The 7,593-nt window shown below is 32.5% G+C and overlaps 1 long non-coding RNA gene across 1 annotated transcript; it reads left to right on the top strand.

The window, feature by feature from the left end:
• Positions 1–5,619: 5,619 nt before the first annotated feature.
• Positions 5,620–7,271, top strand: LOC137814449 (uncharacterized). The gene is made up of 2 exons (XR_011081647.1): positions 5,620–5,888; positions 6,795–7,271. It is a non-coding gene; the product is annotated as an uncharacterized lncRNA (long non-coding RNA).
• The last annotated feature ends 322 nt before the right edge of the window (positions 7,272–7,593 follow it).

Below are 7,593 nucleotides of genomic sequence, written 5' to 3'. Positions count from 1 at the left end.
TTGAATGATGAAATTTAAATTATTTTTTTGATAAAATATTTCAATTACCACCAAATAAAATAAAAAATTAAATGATTATTAATTATTTTAAAATGTCAATATTAATGATTTTTTTATATATTGATTAATGTTATTTTTTTAGGTCAAAGTTTGTAAAAAAAAAATTAGTTGATATATGTAAAACTTACTTTTCTTTATTGACGTTAATTAAAATCATTTTCAGTTGAAGTTGATCATAATTATTTATGTTATGATCAATATAAAAATGATTCAGAGTTTTTTGGTCAATCTTTTATCAATGTTAATTGAAAAATTCATCCAAGTAATATTAGTAAAAATAATAATCAATGTGACACCCTCACTAGTTGTTTATCAAACCCTCTTGGATCATTGTATTCTGCTCAGTTTCATACATGCTAGCAGACACATGTAAATATTAGAGAAATATCTTATATGACAAGATGACAATCACATTTATTGAACTACTTTCAGTTTTTGAAAAAATTACAAATCTTAAATATTTATATCATTATTTATATTTAAATTAAATAAACCCAACTTATTTATTAAATTTGTTTAGATAGGCCAGATTGATTGAACTTAAAAAAAATCATTACATTAGTTTTATAAAAGAATTTTAGCAAGTTTTTCTCCGGAGTTATTTTTAAATATTTATCAAATAATAAAAATAAATAATTATATTTAAAATAATTAAAAGTGCTTTTAAAAAAATTATATTTAATTTAGGTTAATATGTCTAACTTTTTCAGATATTCCTAATTTAAATGAAAAATTACAAGAAGATAGTTTATTTATTTACTTATAGAAGTTAGTTAGGGTGTTTATGGATTGAATTATTCAAAATCTATTATAAATCTAATCAAAATTCAATAAAATAGATTAAATCTAAAATTTATATTATTTTTAGTAAGATTAAATTGATTTGATTTTTTTAATTTAATTTAAATTAGATTAAATATAGATTAAATTCACTTTGGCAATTAGATTAAATTTGATTTTTGATTGACCTAATCAACCTGATGTATGTGTCACACAAGGCCAAGTACACAAGTCCAATTTCACTTGGTCTAACCTGGTCCATTCTCTCTTGATCCAACCTGAGGCCTTACTCGTCCTAGATTCAGTTGAACTCATCTCGATCTTGGCTTGACCTAACCTAATCTCAATCAAATTTGACCTGACTTGGGCCTAAACCCTAAACCTTAAACCCTAACATAACTCGATTAATTTTGGTGCTAGGCTGACTCAACTTGACTTGGCAATAGGTCAACTCAACTTGACCTGAACATGGATAAACTCAACTTAGCTTGACATGACCCTAACCCAATATGGATATGATGTCTCGGCCAAAAATAGGCCCAACTCGACTTGGCCTAACCTGGTCCAATCCATATTGGTCCACCTAGGTCGTCTAGACCTAGATCTGACCTGACTCGGCTTGACCTTACTTAGGCCTTACCCAACATGATTGAACATGACTCAACACAATGTAGGTTCGATGTCGTAGGATAGTAAGGGCCCAACCCGATGTAAGCCTGATGTCGTAGGCCAATAAGGGCCCAAATCGAATTTCCCATACTTGACCCGTTTGTCTAGAATGGGACTGGACTGACTCTGCTCAATGAGGATCTAGGTTGGACTTAAGCCCGAGTTGACTTTGAATAAACTCAACTTGACTTGGGCTCAAGTTGACTCGATTCGATCTAGGGTCGAGTTGGAGTTTAGCTTGAGGTGACTCTAACTAAACTTGGACCAGGGCTTAATCAGTTCAACTTGGGCTTGAACTACACTTGAGCCCGAGCTGACTTTGACTGGACACGATGTGATCCTGAGCCGACTTTCCTAACTTGAACCTGGGCCAATTCTAACTTGACTCGTTCTAGGCGTAGACTGGCTCGACTTGACATGGGTCAAGGTCGAATCGACTCGACTTGAGCCCAATTTGACTATACTCGGCCTGAGTTTGGGTCGAATTCAACCCAAACTCAGGTCGAGTAGAGTCAAACTTCGATTCAACCTAAGCTCGGGTCGACTTGACTCGATTGACTTGTCTCAACCTTGGCCTAACCGACTTAGCTTGATTTTAGCAACTTGGGATGACCCGACTCAAATTAGGCCCAAGCCGATTTGCCTCGACCTAGACTTAGGCTCACTTAGCTAGACCTATGTTCGGGATGACTTAGTTCGATGTGTACTCAGGCTGACTCTACTTGACCTAGACCTAGACCAAACAGAGCTTGACTTGGTTCTGTGATGACTCAATTTGACTTGTGCCCATGTCCACTTAGCTTGACTTGTGCCCATGCCCACTTAGCTTGACTTGGACCAAGGTTCACTCAACTTGGCTTGTCCTCGACCCACTCAACTCGACCTACTCAACTCGACCTAGGCTAGGTCAACTCAGTTAAACCTGAATTGGTAACTCTGCTTAACTCAGGTTGGGCCATCTTGGTTCGACCTAGACTTGGGTCAACTCGGCTCAAATTAAGCCTAAGCTCACTCAGCTTGATCTAGGTTCGAACTGACTCTACTTGACTTGGGCCCAACCAACTTGAATCGACTTGGACTTGGGTTGACTCAATTTATCTGAAGCCTGGACCAACTCGATTCGACTTAGTTTTGGGTCGAATTGACCTGGTTTTGTGTCGACTCAACTTGATGTGTGTCCAAAAGCCAAATCAACTTGACCTACGCATGGTTCCACTGACTTGACCTAGATTTGGGTTAACTCAACTTGACCTGAGTCCAGATTGAATCGACATGACCTTCTCCTAGGCCAACTCGACTCGATCTGTGTCCGAACTTACTCGACTTGACCTGACCTAATACACAATGCTATTTTACTTGGGTCTAACCCAATTTACCATTTTATAACTTGAAAAGATTGAAACACACATTGATTTTGGATTTTTAAAATCCAAAAAATGATTCAATCTATATCCAATCCAAATCTAATTAAATAGATTGAATTTCAAATCCAAAAATATGAATTTGAGATAAATCCTTTTGAATAGTTAAAAAATTAAATAGTTAAAAAGTAATATGAATTTAGATAATTATAGATTAGATTTCTCAAATTTTCCCTATTCTTAATATAGTTTTTCCATAGTATTTCTTTTGTATTATGACACATCCTATCCCTATTCTTAATATAGTTTTTCAATAGTATTTCTTTTGTATTATGACACATCCTATCCCAACTAGGCTGTACAATGTTTAGTACTATTATTCATGTATCACACATCCTATATTCTCTAGTTTTTAATTTGTTTACAAAATTATTTTATCTAAAAATAACTAGAAATTTATCTATGAAATTAATAAAATATTTAACTAAAAAGATATTTGAAGGATGATAAAAATTTGAACCAAATTAAGTTAATACTAAACTGCATTAAAAAATTAAACATTTTCTAATTTATTTATAAAAGATTAAATGTCCTTAAGAATTTTTTTGAACTAATATAAAATTATAAAATTAAAAATATGAAATATGCATTGAAATAAATTTTCAAAACTTTAAAAAAATTCAAAATTGTTCAGAATGGTTCATAGTAATTTGATTTGATTCATGAAAACTATTAGACAGTTCACTTTATATGCAAATCATTTTGCAGTCCAATCAAACTATAAATTATATATTTTTCAATATTAATTATTTATTATATTGTTAAATTATAATAAAAATTTAACACAAAGAATAATTATTATATATAAAGTTATAATTTAATAATTCTGTTGATAAAATACACTTTTTATTATTAGATATATAATAAAAATTTAAAAAATTATAACAGATTGGTATTGTATGTAATCTCTCCATCACACACACGGTTGTTCAATAATTTATGGCAGTTTTTATATATTGGTCGGTTGTCTGTATGCTCTTTTAACTGTAACACCACAAACCAGTAGCTCCTCATGATTTGAAGTGTGTTGCTTTCATCAAAACAAAAAAGGACCACTTACACCTCATTGCAAAATCATTAATAATAGGGTTAAAAAACAGAAAGTCACAGCAAAGTGTGTATACATAAAATAGAAGTTGAGATTAGAAGACAACAATTTAAATATTTGTTTTTAAGACTGCATGTTTGAATTGATATATATAAGTATGAAATAACGTTGTTGTAATGCTGGATAATGTAAGTCTAGATAAATATTATACATTTGACATGCATGGTTTTTTCATATAACATGTTCATCTAGTGCCTATTAGTGTGTTGCAGAATGCATGTGCACATGTGCTGCTAGCAAAGCATGAAAAAAAGAAGAGACCATACAATCTGGAAAGGGAAGGGTAATACGGTTATTCTAAACACATACATATTGCCAAAGGATATAGCTAGCTCCTACTTCATACAATAAGCTTTTGTAAATATTTGTCTTGTCGAGTATTCTCTACAAGATTCTGAGTATGGAAAATCTGCAGCTTTATTTGCAACTTGAAGGTATTTGTTTCAGGATTGGTTCTGGTCCTACGGGAGATTCCTGTCTAACTAGAAGGAAACCCTCTACTTTAGCCACTCTGCTATTGCATAATTGCATAGTCTTTGCCCGTGACTGTTGTAAGCATTACCAGGATGTCCCTTTATTTCTATCATGCATGCAATTCATTCAGCAGTTTAACATGTTACTGCCTTTGAATTTGTCTTTTCTTTTCTTCCACTTGAATAAAGTTTTATGCTTTCACTTTCAATAATTTCATTTTGGAGTTTATCACTTCTTTCATTGGAGTATTGAAAGACAATGTGAAAGCATCTGTGTATACTATGCAAGACAATAGGTTTACATAGTTTGGTACTGGCGACAGAGAATTCTGATTCAAAAATTTGCATTGCAATCAAAGTTCAAAAGAAATTGTCAGAAAACTGAACACTTTGACACAGTTGTTGCTCTAAGATTTAATTATTAGATCTAATTGTATTATTTAAAGTTACTGTGACAGTTGGTTTACACAGTGGACCACATGTTACTCAATAGAGAGTATCAAGACATAAGTTATCCTGACAAATTAACAATTTAAGATGGTAGTGCTAATTTGCATAACAGTTTATTCCAAATGCCTGCAGAAGTTGATTCAATGAATGAAAAAAATGGGAATAAAGGAGGGGAGAAACTAGAAAATTAAAGAAATAAGTACCGAAGTGCTTCCTAGGAGTACCTCCCTAGCTTGTTAAATTTCTATTCCAGTTGTATTCTTATATCATGTATACCATACCAAAAGAGAAAGAAAAAAGAAATACCAAAGTGTAGAGGGAAAAGGACAAGAGAGGGAAATATCTTGTTCTTTAAAGAAACTCAATGGTGAGGGAATAGGAATCTAAGGGGATCCAAGCACTTGTAGACAAATTAGTTTCTCAAGATAAAAATGACTTGCCCTTTATGTAATGGAAAAAGAAGTTGAATCCTGAGCCATGCCTAGAGCCATCACAGCCAACAGTAAACATGACAAGACCCTAGTTGTCTATCCCCTTCAGTCCCTCCTCTCTCAGTTATTTATATATATATAACACTACTCTCTTCAATGTGTTTTTAACTCTTACAGAGTTTGAAAAAGTAAAGTAGGGAACAGAAAAAGAGAGAGACAAGGTAGGTTCAGGTAGAATTATTTACAAAGTTAGCTTTGCTTCATGCCAAATTGCTAGCTTCTTAGTTGTTTCCCAAGTTAAAACAGTAGCCAAAGGGTTGTAGGGGTGTTTTTGTCATTTGGGAGACATGGAAGGACTTGTGTTCCTTCATGCTGTATATATATAACATGCTGTTCAATTGCTTCTACCTCATAGATATTACTTGCAAACCATTTTTAGCTTCAGCACCACCAATTATCTGATCTGGTCATCTCTATGCATCTCACCTTCTTCCATGTTAGTGAGATAAATATGGCTATCTTTACATTTGGTTTTATATATTACTATTAGCATACTTGGCGTGCCTGGCTCCCTGTATGCCATTTGCAGAGCCCATCAGAACAGTGATGGCCTTAACTAATGGCGTGCGAGGAGTCATGCATGTTGTTGTGTGTTATTAGTTAAGAGAAAACTATAGTAGTTTACTTTATACTTTGTGCAAAACTCAGTTCATTAAGTCTCTTCTTGAATAAGTTTTGTTCTCCTAGTCTTTCTTTCTTTCTACCTTTGCTATTGGAATGGATGTTAGAAAAGGTTTGAAAGTAAGGTCTCCTATTTTCCTCTGATGTCTGATAAATGATCAATCTTCTGATTATGCTTGATTGTGTGACTGTGAGGTTGTCCATAGCTTACCTGGTCCAAAGTATCATCTAGAGAGATAAGTGTCATTAGGTACCAAAGGAAATAGAATAAAAAAAAACATTTTTTCTTTTGATATTTGCTTTTCCTTCTTATCATTATTGCATGTTAATTGACATCTTTTGTCTTTCATCCAGTAAAGGTCATTGTCACCTTAAATTTGACGCATCCACCAATCCTTTTCATTGTTGTGTCGTCATTTTTTGCTGTAATTGACAAGTGATCATCTTGGCTTCATTTGCATTTTGTTTATATTCAGAACATTTCAACTCAAATGCATCTGGTTTTGAGATATTCTCTATTTCACTAGTTTGTTTGATTTTGGTTGACAAACAGTAGTATCATTGACTGTAAATTTTTGATAATATAAAACAAAAGTGGATTGATAATTGAGGACCAATATATGTACCAAGCTTTAGAGAACAAATATATATCATGTCTTTTAGTTTGTAGATTTTTCTTTAATTGTTTTCTGTCTCTTTCATATTTCTATTACCCTTTTAGTCACACAGGTATAAGCTCTTGAAAATTGGAGTTACGTCATTGCTTATGGAGCCTATGTTAGCCATGCTTGTCAGAATGATTAGTATAGTTTCAACAGCTTCCTGCAGGACCTTTGTTCATTTGTAAGGGTAGTGTTATTTAAATATCACTACCAATGTGTTTTCATTTTTCACTTTGATGCAAATGGTAAGCACTGGTATTGGTAGTGCACTTTGAGAAGACTTGTATAATCACCTAAGTCTTTGTTATCTAACTTTTTCATTTCTATTTGTAGCTACTGAACAGGAAACTTTCACAAGATTTTGTTGAACAATATTCAATATCTATTTTTGCTCAGTAATGAATTGGAGAGTGAGAAGTAACTCAAATAATTCAAAGATTATCTATAGTAATTTCATTGTTCTATATGATTTCACTCTTGAACTATTGAATGTTTACTAAATCATTAACCACCACAGATATTTTTAAATTTTTTTTTCATTCTAATTGTTCATGATTCATGATTGATATAACTTTACCAATTGGGAGTTGGAAGATATATATGCCTCTCCTCAAAAGCAAATAAATTACAAGGTATAAATCTGATTTTCCTTTGATAGTGTAAGAGATCTAAATCTTTTCTATAGAATTTTATTTTCTTGTGAGCTCTCTTCTCTTTTGGTGGTTTTGAAGAATTATTTGGCTAAGCTAGAAACTTCACATAATTTTTTTGTGGTTTTGAAGAATTATTTGGCTATTGTAGAAACTGTTAACATGTTTATAAATTGATATAAATTTTAGGCTTAAATAATTTTGGAGT

Source organism: Phaseolus vulgaris, chromosome 1 (assembly GCF_000499845.2).
Source record: "Phaseolus vulgaris cultivar G19833 chromosome 1, P. vulgaris v2.0, whole genome shotgun sequence".
NCBI lineage: Eukaryota > Viridiplantae > Streptophyta > Magnoliopsida > Fabales > Fabaceae > Phaseolus > Phaseolus vulgaris.
This window is presented reverse-complemented; position numbering and strand designations above follow the sequence as displayed.